Source organism: Bos javanicus, chromosome 29 (assembly GCF_032452875.1).
Source record: "Bos javanicus breed banteng chromosome 29, ARS-OSU_banteng_1.0, whole genome shotgun sequence".
Lineage (NCBI taxonomy): Eukaryota > Metazoa > Chordata > Mammalia > Artiodactyla > Bovidae > Bos > Bos javanicus.
In genome coordinates this window covers 18,994,619-19,020,484 of record NC_083896.1, presented here as the reverse complement: position 1 = coordinate 19,020,484, position 25,866 = coordinate 18,994,619, and the positions used below count along the sequence as shown (strand labels likewise).

Sequence of the window (25,866 nt, the reverse complement as noted above, 5' to 3'; positions counted from 1 at the left end):
CAAGGAAGCAATCTTTTGTAATGTACAATAAGCCTACTGTGCTGTGCTTAGTTGCTCAGTCATGTCTGACTCTTTGTGAACCCATGGACTGGATCCTGCCAGGCTCCTCTGTCTAGGGGGATTCTCCAAGCAAGAATATTGGAGTGACTTGCCATGCCCTCCTCCAGGGGATTTTCCTGACCCAGGGATTGAACCCGGGTTTCCTGCACTGCAGCCTGACTACCGTCTGAGCTACCAGGAAAGCTCCGTTAAGTCTATTAGCTATGGTGAAACAGTAGCCTTCCTATCAAGGGAATTTATGGATCTAGAAAACAATAGGTAGAGTAGTCATCTGAGAGTAAAGTAAGTGAGAAGTGAATGTGGCAAGGTCCTGAAGTCCCTAGAACCATACTAAACAGGCACCTACACAAACTTCCTATGTTTTTCTGACTCATTCCCAACTGGCAACTGCCCTGAGTATTTCTGGTCCTAGATTCTCATATCAAGTGGCAACATTAGAAAAGTTTATTATCTGAAAACTTCTGTTATCAGCTATTTGCCTTGAGGAATCTGTCTTTATGAAAATCTCTCTTTCTTTATGATTAAAATATACATGATGAGAACTCTGTAATGATCACTAAGGAGTAACAGGATTGAGACCTAGTCCCTTGCCCATGAACAATTAGAAAACTGGACAAGAGAATTAACTTTTGTAGGAAGTGGACAATGGGGAGCACAGTATAATTATTTCTGAGAAAAGGCAAACAAATGAAATAGGCTTTACCATTACCCAAGCTTCCTTCTTGCAGGTGAATACTGGAATTTGGCATGGGACAAGATGGGCATGCATGATAAGTCGACTCAAGTTGGGTCTCACTCTCTGCAACCCTATGAACTATAGCCCAGCAGGCTCCTCTGTCCAGGGGATTCTCCAGACAAGAATACTAAAATGGGTCGCCATGCCCTCCTCCAGGGATCTTCCTGATTCAGGGATCAAACCTAGCTCGTACATCTCCTGTATTGGCAGGCGGGTTCTTTACCACTAGTACCACCAGGGAAGCCCATGGAGCAAGGAGTGGAGCATCTAGAAAGTACCCAGCCACTTACTGAAATGAGAAGAAGAAGATGAGATTAAGGAGAGGTCAAGAAAGCTAGAATTTATTGGCTAGAGTCCCGTAGGTATGCATATGGAGGTATGCAAAAAGAAAGCATTCTGGAGAAATATGTACAAGGATCCCTTGAAGTATGCCTAAATATCAATTTGTAAATGTACAGAGTAAAACTCTTATGAAGTTTGTCAAGAATAACTTCCAAGAAAAGGAAAGTAACCAGAAAGTTCCAAGACAATTTACAGAGCTCACAAAGGGATGTAACTCATTCAAGTTCTATTAGTGGCATGACCTCAATAATAACAAGGATACGTCTTTGAGATGGGAATAATTTAGAACTAGAATTACTTTAGAATCTCCATAAAAGAACTTAAAAACAATCCTCCAAAGGATCAAACTAATATTCAAGTAACTTAATTGCCTGCTAGAATAAGCACAAAATTCTTTAATGGAATACAAAAAAATATACCACCCAGAATGGTAAAGTCACAATGTCTGGCTTATAACCAAAATTTACCAGATGTGTAACAAAGTATAAAAATGTAACCATAACCTAGAGAAATTACTCGGTAAAGACAAACTTGGAAATGACAGAGGTGACAGAATTCGTAAACAAGAATATTAAATCATGATAAAAAATATAGATGATGTATGTAATAGATTCAAAGGAACACATGAACATATGAAGACAAAACTCTAAGAGCCGAAAAAAAATAAATGGAAATTCTAGAGATAAAAAAATTTAACTGAAATGAAAAGTTCATTAAATGAATTTAACAGCATATTTGATATTACAGATGATGTAAAGATCAGTGAATTTGAAGGTGCAGCAGTAGAATCTATCCAAATGAACTGTAAGACAATATCAAGCAGTAATTATATACATGCAGTTGCAGACCTAAAAAGAGGGGAGGAACAGAAAAAATATCTGAGGAAGTAAAAGTAAAAATTTCAAAAATTTATAAAAGTTAGGCATCAATAGATCCAACAACACTGATGAATACCAAGAAAAGTAAATACAGGAGTGCACATACACAGGCACATATCCCACACTATGTGCATGTGTATGGTGAAAAATTGATGAGGAAAAGAAAATTGTGAAAGTAGCCACAGGGAAAGAAAATACATATTTAGATAGAAATAAAGATAAGTTTATAGCACACTTTTCAACAAAAAATATGAGATACAGAAAATAATGAAACAACGTATTTTAAATGGTGAAGGAAGAAAACAACTATCAACTTAAAATTCATCAAAAATGAAAGGAAGGAAGATGGCGGAGGAGTAGGACGGGGAGAACACTTTCTCCCCCACAAATTCATCAAAAAAGCATTTAAACGTCGAGTAAATTCCACAAAACAACTTCTGAATGCCGGCAGAGGACATCAGGCACCCAGAAAAGCAACCCAACTCTTCGAAAGGAGGTAGGAAAAAATATTAAAAACAAAAAAAAAGAGACAAAAGAGGGAGGGACGGAGTTCCGTCCCGGGAAGGGAATCTTAAAAAGAGAGAAGTTTCCAAACATCAGGAAACCTTCTCACTGCCGAATCTGTGCCGAGCTTTGGAAGCACAGAGGGCAACATAACAGGGAGAAAAAATAGATAAACAATTTAAAACTCCCAGATTGCGAGCCCTACGGTAACTCCCCCAGCAGAGAAGCAGCGCAGACGCCTGCATCCGCCATCAGCGAATCGGGGCTGGGCAGGGAGGCGCGGCGTGGGCTGCATCGCTGAGAGTAAGAATCTGGCCTGAATACCCTGAGCGCTATCTGAGCGAAATAATTTGGGCTAGCAAACCAGACTGTGGGATACCTACCATGCGAAAAGCCAGCCCTAACCTAAGACCGCCAGGCCCGCGCACGGAACAAAGGACTGAACAGAGATAGCCGGCTGCAGATCTTCCCCCTCCGGTGACAGGCAGCCAGAGCCGGAAGGGGGCAATCGCAGCCCCAGAGAGACATTATCTATAAAATTGTAAGCAGGCTTCTTTGCTAACTAAAACTTCTTGGGGGTCTGGACGGTCAACATCTGCCTGAGAAGGTGCGCCGGTTTTACATCCAGATAACCGAGTGGCGGGGAGGCGATAAGTCGCAGCATTGGCGCTCGCCTGGGAAGAGCAAATTGGCGCTCGGACCTGGGAAGAGTACAAAACGCAGGCCCAACTGAGTCTGCGCCTCTGAGGACTACCCGAGTGCCTGAACCTGAGCGGCTTGGACCTGGGAGGTGCATGCAGCCCAGGGCCAGCCTCGGATTGTTCCCGGCGGAACAACCTAGAGTCCGAGCAGTGTGGACAGGGAGGCTACACGCGCCGTGAGCGGGGGCAGACCCAGGGTGGCTGAGGCACTGCGAGCCCACGCCAGTGTTATTTGTTTGCACCCTCCCTCCCTCCCCACAGCGCGACTGAACAAGTAAGCCTAAAAAAAAAAAAAAAAAAGTGTCCTCCACCGTGCCCTTTGAGTCAGGGCGGAAACCAGATACTGAAGAGACTAGCAAACAGAAGAAGATATAACAGAGGGAAACGCCTTGGAAGCTACAGGCAATAGATCAAAACCCTGTGGTTACTACGGACTACATAGGAAGGGGCCTATAGATCTTGAGAAATATAAATCTGACCAAGGAACTAGCCAAAAATGAACTGAACCCACAACACCCACAAAAAAAGAAACAAAAAAGTCCTAGATATATTTTTATTATTTTTACGATCATTCTTTTTTTTTTTTTAATTAAAAAAAAAAAAATTTTAAGTCCCCTATTGTTCCTTTAATTTTCACTTTTATAACCTATTACTCTGCAAAAAAAAAAAAAAAAAGACCCTATTTTTTTCTTCTTCAGCAAACTTCATATATATATATTCTATAATTTTTTGACCTTGTTGTTTTTTTTTGTTGTTGTTGGTTTTTGTTTTTTTCTTCTTTTCTTTAACATTGTATTTTTGAAATTCCAAACTCTACTCTAGATTTTTAATTTTCGCTTTTTGGTATATGTTATCAATTTTGTACCTATAGTTTTTTTTTATATAATTTCTGCGATTTTTTTTTTTTCTTCTTCTTCTCTGTTTCTTTCTCTTCTTCTTTTATATAACATTGTATATCTGAAATTCCAAACTTTACTCTAGATTTTCAATTTATGCTTTTTGGTATTTGATATCAATTTTGTACCTGTATTTTCTTTATAATTTTTGTGACATTGTTCGTATTTGTTTGTTTGTTTTCTCTCTTTATTTTTCTTCTTCTTCTTTTTTTTTTTTTTTTTTAACATTGTATTTTTGAAATTCCAAACTCTACTCTAGATTTTTAATTTTTGCTTTCTGGTATTAGTTATCAATTTTGTACCTGTACTTTCTTTATAATTTTCACGACCTTGTTTGTTTTTGTTTGTTCATTTTTTCTCTCTTTCTTTTCCTTCTTCTTTTCTTTAACATTGTATTTTTGAAATTCCAAACTCTACTCTAGATTTTTAATTTTCGCTCTCTGGTATTAGTTATCAATTTTGTACCTGTACTTTCTTTATAATTTTCGCGACCTTGTTTGTTTTTGTTTGTTCGTTCTTTCTCTCTTTCTTTTCCTTCTTCTTTTCTTTAACATCGTATTTTTGAAATTCCAAACTCTACTCTAGATTTTTAATTTTCGCTTTCTGGTATTAGTTATCAATTTTGTACCTGTACTTTCTTTATAATTTTCGCGACCTTGTTTGTTTTTGTTTGTTCGTTCTTTCTCTCTTTCTTTTCCTTCTTTTCTTTAACATCGTATTTTTGAAATTCCAAACTCTACTCTAGATTTTTAATTTTTGCTTTTATGTATTTGTTACCAATTTTGTACCTTTAAGGACCCAATCTTCAGGACCCATTTTTCACTAGGGAGTGAGATTACTGGCTTGACTGCTCTCTCTCCCTTTGGACCCTCCTTTTTCTCCACCAGGTCGCCTGTGTCTCCTCCCTAACCCCTCTCTACTCTACCCAACTCTGTGAATTTCTGTGTGTTCCAGACGGTGGAGAACACTTAGGGAACTGATTACTGGCTGGATCTGTCTCCCTCCTTTTCATTCCCCCTTTTATCCTTCTGGCCACCTCTGTTACCTTCCTCCTTCTTCTCTTCTCTGTATAACCCCGTGAACATCTCTGAGTGGTCCAGTTGTGGAGTGCACATAAGGAAGTGACTACTGGCTAGCCCACTCTCTCCACTATTGATTCACCTCATCTCATTTGGGTCACCTCTAACTCCCTCCTCCCTCTTCTCTTCTCCATGTAACCCTGTGAACCTCTCTGAGTGACCCTCACTGTAGAGAAACTTATCATTTTTAATGTAGATGTTTTATCAATGGTGCTGTATAGAAGGAGAAGTTTTGAAACTACTGTAAAAATAAGACCGATAATCGGAAGCAGGAGACTTAAGTCCAAACCCTGACTCCAGGGAACTCCTGACTCCAAGGAACATTCATTGACAGGAGCTCATCAAATGCCTCCATACCGACACTGAAACCAAGCACCACACAAGGGCCAATAAGTTCCAGGGCAAGACATACCAAGCAAATTCTCCAGCAACAAAGGAACACAGTCCTGAGCTTCAAGATACAGGCTGCCCAAAGTCACCCCAAAACTATAGACATCTCATAACTCATTACTGGACATTTCATTGCACTCCAGAGAGAAGAAATACAGCTCCACCCACCAGAACACCGACACAAGCTTCCCTAACGAGGAAACCTTGACAAGCCACCTGTACAAACCCACACACAGTGAGGAAACGCCATAATAAAGAGAACTCCACAAACTGCCAGAATACAGAAAGGACACCCCAAACTCAGCAATTTAAACAAGATGAAGAGACAGAGGAATACTCAGCAGATAAAGGAACAGGATAAATGCCCACCAAACCAAACAAAAGAGGAAGAGATAGGGAATCTACCTGATAAAGAATTCCGAATAATGATAGTGAAATTGATCCAAAATCTTGAAACTAAAATGGAATCACAGATAAATAGCCTGGAGACAAGGATTGAGAAGATGCAAGAAAGGTTTAACAAGGACCTAGAAGAAATAAAAAAGAGTCAATATATAATGAATAATGCAATAAGTGAAATTAAAAACACTCTAGAGGCAACAAATAGTAGAATAACAGAGGCAGAAGACAGGATTAGTGAATTAGAAGATAGAATGGTAGAAATAAATGAATCAGAGAGGATAAAAGAAAAACGAATTAAAAGAAATGAGGACAATCTCAGAGACCTCCAGGACAATATTAAACGCTACAACATTCGAATCATAGGGGTTCCAGAAGAAGAAGACAAAAAGAAAGACCATGAGAAAATACTTGAGGAGATAATAGTGGAAAACTTCCCTAAAATGGGGAAGGAAATAATCACCCAAGTCCAAGAAACCCAGAGAGTCCCAAACAGGATAAACCCAAGGCGAAACACCCCAAGACACATATTAATCAAATTAACAAAGATCAAACACAAAGAACAAATATTAAAAGCAGCAAGGGAAAAACAACAAATAACACACAAGGGAATCCCCATAAGGATAACAGCTGATCTTTCAATAGAAACTCTTCAAGCCAGGAGGGAATGGCAAGACATACTTAAAATGATGAAAGAAAATAACCTACAGCCCAGATTATTGTACCCAGCAAGGATCTCATTCAAGTATGAAGGAGAAATCAAAAGCTTTTCAGACAAGCAAAAGCTGAGAGAATTCTGCACCACCAAACCAGCTCTCCAACAAATACTAAAGGATATTCTCTAGACAGGAAACACAAAAACGGTGTATAAACTCGAACCCAAAACAATAAAGTAAATGGCAACGGGAACATACTTATCAGTAATTACCTTAAATGTGAATGGGTTGAATGCCCCAACCAAAAGACAAAGACTGGCTGAATGGATACAAAAACAAGACCCCTACATATGTTGTCTACAAGAGACCCACCTCAAAACAGGGGACACATACAGACTGAAAGTGAAGGGCTGGAAAAAGATTTTCCATGCAAATAGGGACCAAAAGAAAGCAGGAGTAGCAATACTCATATCAGATAAAATAGACTTTAAAACAAAGGCGGTGAAAAGAGACAAAGAAGGTCACTACATAATGATCAAAGGATCAATCCAAGAAGAAGATATAACAATTATAAACATATATGCACCCAACACGGGAGCACCACAGTACGTAAGACAAATGCTAACAAGTATGAAAGGAGAAATTAACAATAACACAATAATAGTGGGAGACTTTAATACCCCACTTACACCTATGGATAGATCAACTAAACAGAAAATTAACAAGGAAACACAAACTTTAAACGATACAAGAGACCAGTTAGACCTAATTGATATCTATAGGTCATTTCATCCCAAAACAATGAATTTCACCTTTTTCTCAAGCGCACATGGAACCTTCTCCAGGATAGATCACATCCTGGGCCATAAAGCTAGCCTTGGTAAATTCAAAAAAATAGAAATCATTCCAAGCATTTTTTCTGACCACAATGCAGTAAGATTAGATCTCAATTACAGGAGAAAAACTATTAAAAATTCCAACATATGGAGGCTGAACAACACGCTGCTGAATAACCAACAAATCACAGAAGAAATCAAAAAAGAAATCAAAATTTGCATAGAAACGAATGAAAATGAAAACACAACAGCCCAAAACCTGTGGGACACAGTAAAAGCAGTCCTAAGGGGAAAGTTCATAGCAATACAGGCACACCTCAAGAAACAAGAAAAAAGTCAAATAAATAACCTAACTCTACACCTAAAGCAACTAGAAAAGGAAGAAATGAAGAACCCCAGGGTTAGTAGAAGGAAAGAAATCTTAAAAATTAGAGCAGAAATAAATGCAAAAGAAACAAAAGAGACCATAGCAAAAATCAACAAAACCAAAAGCTGGTTCTTTGAAAGGATAAATAAAATTGACAAACCATTAGCCAGACTCATCAAGAAACAAAGGGAGAAAAATCAAATCAACAAAATTAGAAACGAAAATGGAGAGATCACAACAGACAACATAGAAATACAAAGGATCATAAGAGACTACTATCAACAATTATATGCCAATAAAATGGACAACGTGGAAGAAATGGACAAATTCTTAGAAAAGTACAACTTTCCAAAACTGGATCAGGAAGAAATAGAAAATCTTAACAGACCCATCACAAGCATGGAAATTGAAACTGTAATCAAAAATCTTCCAGCAAACAAAAGCCCAGGTCCAGACGGCTTCACAGCTGAATTCTACCAAAAATTTAGAGAAGAGCTAACACCTATCCTGCTCAAACTCTTCCAGAAAATTGCAGAGGAAGGTAAACTTCCAAACTCATTCTATGAGGCCACCATCACCCTAATACCAAAACCTGACAAAGATCCCACAAAAAAAGAAAACTACAGGCCAATATCACTGATGAACATAGATGCAAAAATCCTTAACAAAATTCTACCAATCAGAATCCAACAACACATTAAAAAGATCATACACCATGATCAAGTGGGCTTTATCCCAGGGATGCAAGGATTCTTCAATATCCGCAAATCAATCAATATAATACACCACATTAACAAATTGAAAAATAAAAACCATATGATTATCTCAATAGATGCAGAGAAAGCCTTTGACAAAATTCAACATCCATTTATGATAAAAACTCTCCAGAAAGCAGGAATAGAAGGAACATACCTCAACATAATAAAAGCTATATATGACAAACCCACTGCAAACATTATCCTCAATGGTGAAAAATTGAAAGCATTTCCTCTAAAGTCAGGAACAAGACAAGGGTGCCCACTTTCACCATTACTATTCAACATAGTTTTGGAAGTTTTGGCCACAGCAATCAGAGCAGAAAAAGAAATAAAAGGAATCCAAATTGGAAAAGAAGAAGTAAAACTCTCACTATTTGCAGATGACATGATCCTCTACATAGAAAACCCTAAAGAGTCCACCAGAAAATTACTAGAAATAATCAATGACTACAGTAAAGTTGCAGGATATAAAATCAACACACAGAAATCCCTTGCATTCCTATACACTAATAATGAGAAAACAGAAAGAGAAATTAAGGAAACAATTCCATTCACCATTGCAACGGAAAGAATAAAATACTTAGGAATATATCTACCTAAAGAAACTAAAGACCTATATATAGAAAACTATAAAACACTGGTGAAAGAAATCAAAGAGGACACTAATAGATGGAGAAATATACCATGTTCATGGATTGGAAGAATCAATATAGTGAAAATGAGTATACTACCCAAAGCAATTTATAGATTCAACGCAATCCCTATCAAGCTACCAACAGTATTCTTCACAGAGCTAGAACAAATAATTTCACAATTTGTATGGAAATACAAAAAACCTCGAATAGCCAAAGCGATCTTGAGAAAGAAGAATGGAACTGGAGGAATCAACTTACCTGACTTCAGGCTCTACTACAAAGCCACAGTTATCAAGACAGTATGGTACTGGCACAAAGACAGAAATATTGATCAATGGAATAAAATAGAAAGCCCAGAGATAAATCCACGCACATATGGACACCTTATCTTCGACAAAGGAGGCAAGAATATACAATGGATTAAAGACAATCTCTTTAACAAGTGGTGCTGGGAAATCTGGTCAACCACTTGTAAAAGAATGAAACTGGACCACTTTCTAACACCATACACAAAAATAAACTCAAAATGGATTAAAGATCTAAACGTAAGACCAGAAACTATAAAACTCCTAGAGGAGAACATAGGCAAAACACTCTCTGACATACATCACAGCAGGATCCTCTATGACCCACCTCCCAGAATATTAGAAATAAAAGCAAAAATAAACAAATGGGACCTAATTAACCTTAAAAGCTTCTGCACATCAAAGGAAACTATTAGCAAGGTGAAAAGACAGCCTTCAGAATGGGAGAAAATAATAGCAAATGAAGCAACCGACAAACAACTAATCTCAAAAATATACAAGCAACTCCTACAGCTCAACTCCAGAAAAATAAACGACCCAATCAAAAAATGGGCCAAAGAACTAAATAGACATTTCTCCAAAAAAGACATACAGATGGCTAACAAACACATGAAAAGATGCTCAACATCACTCATTATCAGAGAAATGCAAATCAAAACCACTATGAGGTACCATTTCACACCAGTCAGAATGGCTGCGATCCAAAAGTCTACAAATAATAAATGCTGGACAGGGTGTGGAGAAAAGGGAACCCTCTTACACTGTTGGTGGGAATGCAAACTAGTACAGCCACTATGGAGAACAGTGTGAAGATTCCTTAAAAAACTGGAAATAGAACTGCCTTATGATCCAGCAACCCCACTGCTGGGCATACACACTGAGGAAACCAGAAGGGAAAGAGACACGTGTACCCCAATGTTCATCGCAGCACTGTTTATAATAGCCAAGACGTGGAAGCAACCTAGATGTCCATCAGCAGATGAATGGATAAGAAAGCTGTGGTACATATACACAATGGAGTATTACTCAGCCATTAAAAAGAATACATTTGAATCAGTTCTAATGAGGTGGATGAAACTGGAGCCTATTATACAGAGTGAAGTAAGCCAGAAGGAAAAACATAAATACAGTATACTAACGCATATATATGGAATTTAGAAAGATGGTAACAATAACCCGGTGTACGAGACAGCAAAAGAGACACTGATGTATAGAACAGTCTTATGGACTCTGTGGGAGAGGGAGAGGGTGGGAAGATGTGGGAGAATGGCAATGAAACATGTAAAATATCATGTAGGAAACGAGTTGCCAGTCCAGTTTCGATGCATGATGCTGGATGCTTGGGGCTGGTGCACTGGGACGACCCAGAGGGATGGTATGGGGAGGGAGGAGGGAGGAGGGTTCGGGATGGGGAACACATGTATACCTGTGGCAGATTCATTTTGATATTTGGCAAAACTAATACAATTATGTAAAGTTTAAAAATAAAATAAAATTGGAAGAATAAAAAAAAAAATAAAAAAAAAAATAAAAAAAATGAAAGGAAGAAGAGATGGTGCTGGGAAGATGACAGAGTACAAAGCACCAGGAATCTGTCTCCCCACCTAGACAACAACTGCATCTGAAGACTGTCTGATGTAATTCTCTTGGAAGTTTGGAGTACATGAAAGGCGTTCAACTTCCATGGGAAAACTCAGATGTAAACTGGGGTTAATTTCAGTCAATTTCACTCTTAGCACAATAGCAGCTACTCATAACCCACCACTATTCACATGGCAAACAACTGTGGACAGGTTCCTGGAGTAACTTGCACAGCAGCTGGTGAGTGCCAGGGTGGCAAAAAAACATCCTCTATTCCAAATATAGGGTTTATCTGCTCTGGTCACTGGTTACTTCTTGTCACAAAACAGCAGAGAGATAAGACTGTTGTTGCACCTTCTTCAGCTGTTGCAAATCCCTAGCCCTCTAACAGAAGTGACTCTCACAAGATTTAAAGGGCAGCACCCTTTTCAACGCTCATTTATGTTTCTCCTTTTCTCCTATTGTAAATCTGCCATTAAACAGTAGCTTTATATTAAAGTGATCTATATTAAAAACTTAAAATATTAAAAATATCTGTACATACAAATGGAGAAGGCAATCGCACCCCACTCCAGTACTCTTGCCTGGAAAATCCCATGGACGGAGGAGCCTGGTAGGCTGCAGTCCATGGGGTCATGAAGAGTTGGACACGACTGAGTGACTTCACTTTCACTTTTCACTTTCATGCATTGGAGAAGGAAATGGCAACCCACTCCAGTGTTCTTGCCTGGAGAATCCCAGGGATGGCGGAGCCTGGTGGGCTGCCATCTATGGGGTCGCACAGAGTTGGACATGACTGAAGCGACTTATAGCAGGAGCAGCAGCAGTACATACAAAGAGAAATTAGAAAGTGACCATACATAGCCAAGGGAAGATCAGAAAAACCTGAAAAAAACTCAAGTTTACACCTAAGGCTGATCCATGGCACAGAGACATCTAATAAAAATTAAAACAACAACAACAAAACCCAGCAAACCCAAAAGGAAGAGGGAGAATCTAATTTCCAGTATTACCATACTACTCATCTCAAATGCTCAGTTTTTAACCAAAAAAAAAAAATCACAAGACTGACAAAAACAAAGTATGGCCCATTCAAAGGAAACAAATCAACAAGAACTGTCCCTGAAAAAAGCTAATGGTGGATATACTAGATAAAAACTTTAAAACAATCATATTAAAGACACTAAGAACTAAAGAAAGATGTGGATAAACTCAACAAAATAATGTATGAACAAAATGGAAATATTAATAGATTTATTAAACCCAAAAAATAAACCAAAAAATTATAGAGCTAAAAAGTACAACAACTGAAATGAAAAACTGACTACAGGGATTCAAAGGCAGATTTAAACAGGCAAAAGGAAAACTCACTAAACTAAAAGATAAGACAATACAACTTATTGAATATGAGAATAAAAAAGATGGTGTAAGAGCTAACAGACTCTAAAGGATACCCCAACATCAAAGCCAGACAAACATACTACAAGAAAATAAAATTATAGAACAATATCCCTTATGAACACTGATGTAAAAAAAAACTCAATAAAATAGCAAATAGAACTCAGCACTGTATTAAAAAAGATTATATGTGAGATTTAGTCCCAAAATTCAAGAATGTTATTGAAATCCATCAATGTAATAAACCCACATTAAAAGAATGAAAGAGAAAAAAACACAATTATCTCAAGTGATACAGAAAAGGAATTTGACAACATTCAACACCCTTTAATGATAAACATTCTCATCAAGCTAAAAATAGAAACTACACCAAAGTAATAAAAGACACATATGGGAGGTGGGAGAGGGGTTCAGGATGGGGAACATGTGTACGCCCGTGATGGATTCATGTTGACGTGTGGCAGAACCAATACAATACTATAAAGTAATTAGCCTCCAATTAAAATAAATAAATTTAAATTTTAAAAAAAAAGACTTATATGAAAAAGCCATGGCAAACACCACATTCAATGGTGAATGACAAAAAGCTTTTCCTCTAAAATTAGGATCTTAGAAGGTAAGGAAATGTGCTTTTGGCACTTGTACTCAAACTGACGCTAGAAGTTCTAGCCAGAGCAATTGAGAAACACAGAGAAATAAAATGGATCCAGGCTGGAATGGAAGAAGCTAAAATTACTTCTGTTTTCATACGGTATTATCTTATATGCCACCTTCATGGATCATGGTCTTGTCATTGGTGAAGGGGCCTGCATAACTTCAATGAAGCTATGAGCCATGCCATGCCATGCCACCCAAGACAAATGAATCACTGTAGACAGTTCTGACAAAATGCAGTCCACTGAGAAGGGAATGGCAAACCACATCAGTATTCTTGCCTCAAGAACCCCATGAACATTAAGAGTATGAAAAGGCAAAATGATACGACACTGCAGATGAGCCCCCCAGGTCAGAAGGTGTTCAATACACTACAGGAGAAGAGCAGAGGGCAGTTAATAGCTCCAGAAAGAATGAAGCTGCTGGGTTAAAGCAAAAAGGATGCTCAGTTGTGGATATGTCTGGAGGTGAAAATAAAGTCTGATGCTGCAAAGAATAATACAGCATAGGAACGTGGAATATTAGGTCCATGAATCAAGGTAAATTGGACGTGGTCAAACAGGAGATGGCAAGAGTGAACACTGACAATTTTAGGAATCAGTGAACTAAAATGGACAGGAATGGGCAATTTAATTCAGACAACCATTATATTTACTACGCTGGGCAAGAATACCTTAGAAGAAATGGAGTAGCCCTCACAGTCAACAAAAGAGTCCAAAATGCAGTACTTGGGGGTAATCTCAAAAACGACAGAATGAACTCAGTTCATTTCCAAGGCAAACCATTCAATATCACAGTAATCCAAGTCTACGACCCAACCACTAATGCCAAAAGAGCTGAAGTTGACCAGTTCTATGAAGACCTACAAGACCTTCTAAAACTAACATCAAAAAAGATGTTCTTTTCATCACAGGGGATTGGAATGTAAAAATAGGAAGTCAAGAGATACCTGGAGTAACAGGCAAGTTTTGCCTTGGAATACAAATTGAAGCAGGACAACGGTTAACAGAGTTTTGCCAAGAGAACACGCTGGTCATAGTAAAACCCTCTTCCAACAACACAAAAGATGACTACACATAGACATCACCTACAGGTCAATACTAAAATCAGACTGCTTATATTCTTTGCACACAAAGATGGAGAAGCTCTATACACTCAGCACAAACAAGACCTGGAGCTGACTGTGGATCAGATTATCAGCTCCTTATTGAAAACTTCAGACTTAAGTTGAAGAAAGAAGGGCAAACCTCTAGGCCATTCAGATATGACCTAAATCAAATCCCTTATTATTGACTATACAGTGGAGGTGACAAACAGATTCAAGGGATTAGATCTGGTAGACAGAGTGCCTGAAGAACTATGGACAGAGGTTTGTAACACTGTACAGGAGGCAGAGACTAAAACCATACCAAAGAAAAAGAAGTGCAAGAAGGCAAAGTGGTTGTCTGAGGAGGCTTTACAAACAGCTGAGAAAATAAGAGAAGTGAAAAGCAAGGTAGGAAGGGAAAGATAAACCCATCTGAATGCAGAGTTCAAGAAAATAGCAAAGAGATAAGAAGGTCTTCTTTATGAACAAGGAGAAGAACTGTAGAGAAATACAACAGAATGGGAAAGATTAGAGATCTCATCAAGAAAAGTGGAGATACCAAGGGAACATTTCATGCAAGGATGGGCACAATAAAGGACAGAAATGTAACCTAACGGAAGCAGAAGAGAGTAAGAAGAGGTGGCGACAATACACAGAAGAACTATACAAAAAAAGATCTTTATGACCGGGATAACTATGATGGTTTGCCTAGAGCCAGACATTCTGTAGTGTGAAGTCAAGTGGGCCTTAGGAAGCATCACTACGAACAAAGCTAGTGGAGATGATGAAATTCCAGTTGAGCTATTTCAAATCCTAAAAGATGATGCTGTGAAAGTGCTGCACTCAATATGCCAGCAAATTTGGAAAACTCAACAGTGGCCACAGGACTGGAAAAGGTCAGTTTTCATTCCAATCTCAAAAAAGAGCAGTGTCAAAGAATGTTCAAACTACCCGAAATATTGCACTCATTTCGCATGCTAGTAAGGTCATGCTCAAAATCCTTCAAACTAAGCTTCAGTAGTACATGAACCAAGAACTTCCAGATGTATAAGGTGGGTTTATAAAAGGCAGAGGAACCAGAGATCAAACTGCCAACATTTATTGGATCATAAAGAAAGCAAGGCAATTCCAGAAAAACATCTGCTTCATTGACTACGCTAAAGCCTTTGACTGTGTGGATCACAACAAACTGTGGAAAATTCTTAAGAGATGGGAATACCAGACCATCTTACCTGTGGCCTGAGAAACTTGTATGTGGGTCAAGAAGCAACAGTTTGAAACTTACATAGAACAACTGACTGGTTCAAAATTGGGAAAAGAATAAGACAAGGCTATATACTGGCACCCTGTTTCACTTATATGCAGAGCATATCATGCAAAATGCAGAGCTGGATGAATCACAAGCTGGAATCAAGACTGCTGCGAAAAATATCAACAACCTCAGATGTGAAGATGATATCACACTTATGGCAGAAAGCAAAGAGGAACTAAAGAGCCTCTTGATGAAGATGAAAGAAGAGAGTGAAAAAGCTGGCTTAAAACTCAACACTCAAAAACTAAGATCATGGTATCTGGGTCCATCACTTCATGGCAAATAGAAGGGGAAAAAGTGCAAACAGTAGCAGATTTTATTTTCTTGGCCTCCAAAATCACTGTGGACAGTGACTTCAGCCAAGAAATTAAAAAATGCTTGCCCCTGGAAGGAAATGTATAACAGACCTAGACAGTGTATTAAAAAGCAGAGACATTACTTTGCTGACAAAGGTCTGTATAGTCAAAGCTATGGTTTTCCCAGTAGTCACATACAGATGTGAGAGCTGAACCATAAAGAAGTTTGAGTGCCAAAGAATTGATGCTTTCAAACTACAGGGCTAGAGAAAACTCTTGAAAGTCCCTTTGATTGTAAGAAAATCAAACCAGTCAATCCTAAAAGAAATCAACCCTGAATATTGATTGGAAGGACTAATGCTGAAGCTGAAACTCCAATACTTTGGCCACTTGATACGAAGAGCCGACTCACTGGAAAAGACCCTGATGACGGGAAAGACTGAAGGCAAAAAGAGAAAAGGGCAGCAGAGATGAGACGATTAGATACCATTACCGACTCAATGCACATGAATTTGAGCAAACTTTGGGAGATAGTGAAGGATAGGGAAGCCTGGCGAGCTGCTGTCCACAGGGTCACAAAGAATCAGACATGACAATCACTGAACAACAAAAACTCTTACATGCAGAAAAGCCTAAAATTTCTATAACAAAAAACAGAATAAATAAATTTCACAAAACAGCAATACCAAGGAAATATCCAAAAATCAGCTGCATTTCTATACACAAGAATGAAGAATCTGTGTACAGGTTCATGAAGTAACTTGCAAAGCATGGTAAGACTCAGGGTGTCAGAAAGAGATCCTATACTCCAAATATAAGAAATCTCCACTCTGGTCACTAATTACAGAAATTACAAAAACAATTTCAATTAAAATGGCATCAAAAAGAATAAAGTACTTAAAAGAATGAACTTAAACAAAGGAGGTGAAAGATTTATGCAATGAAAACAAGAAAATATTTCTGAAAGAAGTGGAGGAAGACACAGATAAATGTAAACACATCCCATGTTTATGGATTGAAAAAATTAACATTGTTAATATATTACTATTAACCAGAGCAAAGAGAAGATTCATGCAATTCCTATCAAAATCTCAGTGATTCCCCCCTAGTTTTATTGAAATATACTTTACATACAGCACTGTACAAGATTAAGGCATACAACATAATTATTTGACTTACATCCATCACAGTATGATTATACTACGTTTAGTGAACATCCATCATCTCATTCAGGTACAATATTGATGATGTTGTTGTTTAGTCACTAAATCATGTTCAACTCTTTTGCAACCTCATGTACTATAGCCCGCCAGGCTCCTCTCAGTCCATAGAATTTCCAAGGCAAGAATACTGGAGTGGGTGGTCATTTCCTTCTCCAGGGGATCTTCCCAACCCAAGGATCAAACCCATGTCTCCTGCATTGGCAGGTGGCTTCTTTATCACTGAGCCATCGAAGAAGAACTAGATACAACATTAAGAAAATTAAAAAATATTTTTCCTTAATTATCTTTAGTGTGTTACATATTACATCCCTATATTTATTTGTCTTGTAACTGAAAGACTGCTTCATCTCATTTCACCAATTTCACCCACTCCTGTCTCTGAGTCACAAATCTAGTCACTGTCTCCAGTAACAAATCTGACCTCTTTTTCTATGAGTTTGTTTAGTTTTTGTTTGCTTGCTTGTTTTTGTTTGCTTGCTTGTTTTTGAAATATAATTGAAGAATAACTGAACTACAACTATATTAATTCTCGGTAGACTACACAGTAATTTGATATTTCTGTACATTTAACAATGATCACCATTAGGCCTAGTTGTCATCTGTCACCAAAGATATTACATGACTATATTTGCCACACTTTGAATTTCATATCTGTGATTTACTTATTTTTTAACTTAAAGCTTGTACCTCCTAAGGTCCTTCACCTATTTCTCTCCTCTCCACAAATCTCGTCCCTTCTGGCAACCATCTGTTTGTTCTCTGCATCTATAACTAACTCTGTTTCTATTTGGTTATGTTTGTTCCATTTCACTTGGCATAATTATCTCTAGGTACAAACGTATGTCACCAATGGCTAGTTTCATTCTGTTTATGGCTGAGAAATACGGCATATTTATACACATCATTTCTTCTTTATCCAATCACCTATTGATGGGTACTTAGGTTGCTTCCTTATCTTGAATGTTGTACATAAAGCTACTACAGTGAACACAGTGGGGCACATATCTTTTCAAACTGGTGTTTTCATTTTCTTCATATATACAACTAGAAGTGGAATTGCTAGAATATATGGTATTTATGTTTAATTTCTTTAGGAACTTCCATATTGTTCTCCACAGTGCCTGCACTAATTTACATTCTCATCAACAGTACACAAGAGCTCCTTTCTCTCCACATCCTTGCCAATATTTATAATTTGTTATCTTTTTGTTAATAGCCATTCTGACATGTGTGAGGGGATATCTCATTGTGGTTTTGATTTGCATTTCCCTGTTGATTAGTGATATAGAGCATCTTTTCATGTCTGTTGGCCACATGAATGTCTCCTTTAAAAAAATGTCTATTCAGGTCCTTTGTCCATTTTTTAGTTGGTTGTTTCTTTCATGCTGACTTGTATGAGTTCTTTATATACTTTAAGATATTAACCACTTGTCAGATATGCCATTTGCAAATATCTTCTCCCATTCAGTACACAGCTTTTTCAATTGAGTTTCCTTCACTGAGAAAAAGCTTGTTTCATTTGATGTTGTCTCATTTATTTTTGCTTCTGTTTCCTTAGCCTAACGAAACAGACCTCCCTTCAAAATTCTAAGACTTAAGTCAAAGAGTACATTACCAATGTTTTCTTCTACAAGTTTATGTTTTATGATCTTACACGTAAGACTTTAATTCATTTTGAGTTTATTTTGTATATGGTGTGAGAAAGTGGTACAGTTTTCCCAACACCATTTTTAGAAGAGTCTTTCCTTTCCCCATTGCATATTTTAGTCTCCATGGATATATATTAACTATGGACTCATTTCTGGGATCTCTATTCTGTTCCACTGATTTATGTGTGTTTTTGTGCCTACATCATCCTGTTTTGATTACTGTAGCTCTACAGTATACTTTGGAGGGAGTCTTCTATCTTTAGTCTGTTTTGGGTACTCAGAGGTTTTCTGTGTTCCCATAAAAATTTTGGAATTATTTGTTCTAGATCTGTGAAAAATTCCATTGACATTTTAATAGAGATTGCACTGAATCTGTAGATTTCATCGGGTTGGTATGGTCATTTTAACAATATTAATTCTTCCAGTCCATGAGCATGGTGTATCTTTCTATACTTCTCTGTCATCTGCAATTTCATTTATTATGTCTTGCAATTTTCGAAGTGCACATGTTTTAGCTCCTTAGTAAGATTTGTTTGCAGGTATTCTATTCTCTTTGATGTCATTGTGAATGGGATTATTTTAATTTCTCTGATAGTTCTTTTAGTATATAGAAATGCAATATATTTCTGTGCATTAATTCCATAGCCTGAGACTTTACCAAATTCATTAATGAGTCATTGATAGCTCCATAGCAATCTCTTATGCTCCTTTCTATTTTTGTGCTGTTTGTTATTAAGTTTCCCTTATTCATTTTTGACTTTATTGATTTAGGTCTCATTTTTTTTTTCTTGAAGAGTTAGGCTAAAGATTTAACAATCTAGCATCTCTTTTCAAAGAACCAGTTCATACTTTCAATGATCATTTCTGTTGCTTTACTTTTTTCTGTCTCTTTTACTTATTTCTGCTCTCAGCTTTATGATTTTTCTTAACTTTTGAGTTGTGTTTGATCTTCTTTTTCTAATCATTTTAGGTGTAAGGTTATGTTATTTTTGTTTCCTAAGGTTGGCTTGTAGTACTACAAACTTCTGTCTTAAAACTGCTTTTGCTGTATTCCATAAATTTTGGATCACTGTTTTTTCATTTTGCTTCCAGATATTATTTTTTTCTTCTTTAATTTCTTCAGTGAATCATTGGTTGTTTAGTATCATTCTTTAGCCTCCACATGTTTGTATGTTTTCCAGGTTTTTTCCTTCTATTTGATTTATAAGCTTATAGCACTGTGGTTGAGAGAGAGGTCTGATATAATTCCAGTGTTCTTAAATTTACTGAGGCTTGTTTTATGGCCTAGCATGTAATCTGTCCTGGAGAATGTTTGATTTGCATTTGAAAAGAATAGGTATGCTGCTGTTTTTAATGAAATTTGATGGAATGTGATGCTGCTTATATATTTCAGTTCAGTTCAGTTCAGTTCAGTCGCCGAGTCGTGTCCGACTCTTTGCGATTCCATGAATCACAGGACGCCAGGCCTCCCTGTCCATCACCAACTCCCGGAGTTCACTCAGACTCACGTCCATCGAGTTGGTGATGCCATCCAGCCATCTCATCCTCTGGCGTCCCCTTCTCCTCCTGCCCCCAATCCCTCCCAGCATCAGAGTCTTTTCCAATGAGTCAACTCTTCGCATGAGGTGGCCAAAGTACTGGAGCTTCAGCTTTAGCATTATTCCTTCCAAAGAAATCCCAGGGCTGATCTCCTTCAGAATGGACTGGTTGGATCTCCTTGCAATCAAAGGGACTCTCAAGAGTCTTCTCCAACACCACAGTTCAAAAGCATCAATTCTTCGGTGCTCAGCCTCCTTCACAGTCCAACTCTCACATCCATACATGACCACAGGAAAAACCATAGCCTTGACTAGACGAACCTTTGTTGGCAAAGTAATGTCTCTGCTTTTGAATATGCTATCTAGGTTGGTCATAACTTTCCTTCCAAGGAGTAAGCGTCTTTTAATTTCATGGCTGCAGTCATCATCTGTGGTGATTTTGGAGCCCCAAAAAATAAAGTCTGACACTGTTTCCACTGTTTCTCCATCTATTTCCCATGAAGTGATGGGACCAGATGCCATGATCTTACTTTTCTGAATGTTGAGCTTTAAGCCAACTTTTCACTCTCCTCTTTCACTTTCATCAAGAGACTTTTTAGTTCCTCTTCACTTTCTGCCATAAGGGTAGTGTCATCTGTATATCTGAGGTTATTGATATTTCTCCCGGCCATCTTGATTCCAGCTTGTGCTTCTTCCAGCCCAGGGTTTCTCATGATGTACTCTGCACAGAAGTTAAATAAGCAGGGTGACACTATACAGCCTTGACATACTCCTTTTCCTATTTGGAACCAGTCTGTTGTTCCATGTCCAGTTCTAACTGTTGCTTCCTGATCTGCATACAGATTTCTCAAGAGACAGGTCAGGTGGTCTGGTATTCCCATCTCTTTCAGAATTTTCCACAGTTTGTGGTGATCCATACAGTCAAAGGCTTTGGAATAGTCAATAAAGCAGAAATAGATGTTTTTCTGGAACTCTCTTGCTTTTTCCATGATCCAGTGGATGTTGGCAATTTGATCTCTGGTTCCTCTGCCTTTTCTAAAACCAGCTTGAACATTATATATATAGCTAAAGTGGGAGACTACTGTGATCTTAGGAGACAAATGCTACCATTACTTTTAATATTTGGATGATAAGTTCCTGTTGTAAATGCAATGGTAAGTGGTTTGAAGGGGCAGTCTGTAGGAAAATCAATTGTTAAAAAGAATATGCCACCTTCATACGGGCTGTCATTAGGTGCCATAATTGCGGCTTGCCAATGAAATGTATCTGCACCAAATGGACCTGAAAAAACACTGCTGAAGGCTTATGGGCTAAATCATTAAGTTCCTTATTAATCTGTTTCAACACCACAGTCTGAGCTTTTCATCTGGCTTTTCAATATCTTGGTGTTTACTCAAAGGTGTGGCCAATCAGCTGATTATCCTAGCGACTGGGAAGGACTGCCTCACTGTTCCAAATCAGCTCTGCCAGACCTAAGTGCAGAAGGGCTAGGACCTTCCTCAAGCCACTGTTGGCCTTCTCCCCATGCAGTAATCAGTCCTCCCTGGCCCTACAGGGCTCACAAGCACAACACAGCCACAAGATGTCTGGTCTGACATCATATTTTACATCTTCTTATTTTGTGCATCCCTTAACTACTTATTGTGGATATTGATGACTTTCTTACTTTTACCTTGCGACCTTCCTACTAGCTTTATAAGTGAATGATCTTCTACCTTTACTGTGTATTTGCCTTTACCAATGAACTTTTTCCTTTCAAATTTTTCATATTTCTAGTTGTGGCCTTTTCCATTTAGAGCAGTCCCTTTAACATTTCTGGTAAAGCTAGTTTCATGGAGCTGAATTCTTTTAGCCTTCAGTTCAATTCAGTCACTCAGTTGTGTCCGACTCTTTGTGACCCCATGGACTGCAGCACGCCAGGCTTCCCTGTCCAACACCACCTCCAGGAACTTACTCATACTCATCTCCACTGAGTTGGTGATGCCATCCAACCATCTCATCCTCTGTTGTCCCCTTCTCCTCCCATCTTCAATCTTTCCCAGCATCAGGGTCTTTTCCAATGAGTCAGTTCTTCACATCAGGTGGCCAAAGAATTGGAGTTTCAGCTTTCAGTGAATATTCAGGACTGATTTCCTTTAGGACTGACTGGTTGGATAAAACTTTATTTCACCTTCAAATGTGAGTGAGAAGTTTGTAGAGCATTCCTGGTTATGTATTTTTCCTGCTTATTATTTTAATTAATTGACCTTCATGGCCCGCATAGTTTCTGCCGAAAACTCAGCTCAGAATCTTATAGAAATTCCTTTGTACATAACTTTTTGCTTTTCCCTTGCTGCTTTTAAGATTTTCTCTTTAACTTTTGCCATTTCAATTACAACTTGTCTTGGTGTGAACTTCTTTGGGTTTGATCTGTTCAGTATTCTCTGTCCTTCTTTGACTTGGATGTCTGTTTCCTTTGCTATTATGTCTTCAAATATATTCTCTGCACACCTTTCTCTCTCCTCTTTCTGCTGCTGCTACTTGCTGTTTAGTCACTAAACCATGTCTGACTCTTTGCTACCCTAGGAACTATAGCTTGTCAGTCTCCTCTATCCATGGGATTTTCCAGGCAAGAATACTGGAGTAGGTTGCCATTTCCTTCTTAAGGGCTTCTCATTATGAGACCCCCACCCCCACTCCCAAATGTGAATGTTAGTATGTTTAAGGTTGTATCAGAAGTGTCTGACTGTTGTTGTTCAGTCACCAAGTCATGGCCAACTCGTCATAACTCCATGGACTGCAACATGCCAGGCTTCCCTGTACCTCATCATCTCCTGGAGTTTGCCTAAGTTCATGTAAATTGCATCAGTGATGCCATCCAACCCTCTCATCCTCTGTCACTCTCTTCTCCTCCTGCTTTCAATCTTCCCCAGCATCAGGGTCTTTTCCAGTGAGTTGGCTCTTTGCATCAGGTGGCCAAAGTACTGGAGCTTCGGCTTCAGCATCAATCCTTCCAATGAATATTCAGGGTTGATTTTCTTTAGGATTACTGGTTTGATCTCCTGGCCAGTCTAAGGAACTCTCAAGAGTCTTCTCTAGCACCACTGCTGCCAGTGTCTATGTTTCCATGATGAGTTTCAACTAACTCCTGTCTCTCCAAAAGGTTCTCAAAGATCATCAAGTGAGTCTGACAAAAGATTCTTTCAAATCACTGTTTCTGCCCTGAATCTCATGAGTGTGTGGGGGTTTGTGTTTTCTATTTAAGTATGGAGTCTCTATTTCCCACAGTCCTCTGGCTCTTCCAAAAGTAAACCCTACTCACCCAAAGTGAAATGCTCTTGGGGGCTCATCTTCTCAGTGCAAGACCTCTGAGGTGGGAATCCCAAAATAAGGCTCAAACTCCTCACTCCTTGGGAAGAACTTCTGTGATAATACTTATATTTGCATTTGTGGCTCACCTACCCTGGGGTATAAAGTCTTAACTATACCAAATCACTGCCCCTCCTACCTGTCTCACTGTGGTTCCTTCCTTATATCTTTATTTGCAGAAGCTCTTTTCTGCTAGTCTTCAGGTCATTCTCATGGATAGTTTCTCTGTAAGTAGTTGCAGTTCTGGTGTGCCCATGGAAGCAGACAAGGTCATGGTTATCCTACTCTCTTATTATCTTGTCCTCCAATGACATTTTTTGAAGAAAGAAAAAGTCATCCTAAAATTCATATGGAATCACGAGGGATCCCAAACAACCAAAACAATCTTAAAAAAGAAAAACAAAACTAGAGTATTAACACTTCTTGATTAAAAACTTACTACAAACCTACAGTAATCAAAACAGTAGGGTACTGGAATAAAGACAGACAAGGAACAGAACACAGTCCAGATATAAACCCTTGCATATATGGTCAAATGACTTTCGGCAAGGGTGGCAAGACCATTCAACAGAAAGAAAAATAACAATCTTTTCAACAAATGGTGCTGGATATTCACATGAAAAGAATAAAACTGGATCACTGCCTAACATCATATACAAAAACTCAAAACAGATCAAAGAACTAAATGTAAAAACTAAAACAATGTATCTCTTAGTAGAAAATATAGGGGAAAATATATTTGGCAATGATTTCTTAGGTATGAAAATATACAGGCAACAACAATGTAAATAAACTAACTGGCCTTCATGAATATTTAACATTTTGTGCATCAAAAGACAATATCAATAGAGTAAAACAGCAACCTACAGAATGGGAAAATATTTGCAAGTTAAATATCTGATAAGTGATTAATATCCAATAGATAGAGAGAACTTCTAAAACTCAACAGCAAAAAAATACAACCCTAGAAAAGAATCTGAAAAAGGACAGAGAGAGAGGGAGATAGATCTGAATCACTTTGCTGTACACCTGAAACTAACACAACAATATAAATCAACAGTATTTCAATTTTTAAAAAATGAAGTTCAGTAAACTAAAAAACAAACAAACAAAATTCAAAAATGGGCAAAGGACTTGAATAGACATTTCTCCAAAGAAGATTATAAATAGATAGTGAGTACAGGAAAATATGGTCAACATCACTTATCACTAGGGAAATGCAAATCAAAATTATAATGAGATATCATACTTCACACCCATTAGATGGCTCCGACCAAAAGAACAGAAAACAACAACGTTGGCAAAGATGTGGAGAAATTAGAAGACTTCTACACTGTAAGTGGGAACATAAGATGATGCAACTACTGTGGAAAACTCTAGGACAGTTCTTCAAAAAATTAAAAAGAGAATTATCATTGTAACCCAGCAATTCCCTTTCTGGACATATACCCCAAAGAACTGAAAGCAGTCTCAAATAGATATTTATACACCCATGTTCAAAGCAGCATCATTAACTATAACTAAAATGTAAAACCAACCCAAGTGTCAAAACTGATGAAAGCAAAATGCAAGTGTATATATATATACGGTGGAATATTATTCATCCTTCTAGGATGGCAATTTTGAAATAACATATGAATGAACTTGAAGACTACAAGACTAACTGACAGACATGCCAGTCACAAAAAAATCACATACTATATGAATTATACATTTATATGAGGTACCTAAAATATAGACAAAATCATGGAGACAGAAAAGTACAAAGGAGTTTCTAGGGGCTGGGGGGTGGGCGAGGAGAGAATGGAGCATCATTGTTTAATGGGTCTAAAGCTTTTACAAGATGAAAAGAAGTCACAGAGATAGTTGGCTCAAGTTTCTGCAACATTACAAATATGTAAAATACCACTGATACATACGTCTTAGAATAGTAAGCATAGTAAATTTAATGTTTTGTATTTTACTTCAAAAAATTTTAATTGAAAAAATGAGGCTAACACAAAATATTTACTTGGCAAAGCAACCTCAATGACCTAATTGTCTTCTTGGTGAGTAAGTACATTTCAAAGTAGAGAAATGAAAAATTAAATATATGTATGTTCAAAAAATCATACATATGTTATTAATATTTGTACTTGAATCTTTGGGTGTTTGGCATTTTAAGTAAATTTTAAGTAAAATTATCTTTAAGGTAATTTGGAAAGGTTACCTTTGTAAATCCAATTTAAAAAATGAAAT

At 37.8% G+C, this 25,866-nt stretch overlaps 1 protein-coding gene across 10 annotated transcripts in view; it reads right to left on the bottom strand.

Annotated features, from left to right (window-relative positions):
* The window catches only part of LOC133241095 (glycerophosphodiester phosphodiesterase domain-containing protein 4-like), a 173,786-nt gene that overhangs the window by 91,168 nt on the left and 56,752 nt on the right, over positions 1 to 25,866 (bottom strand). The window lies entirely within an intron of this gene.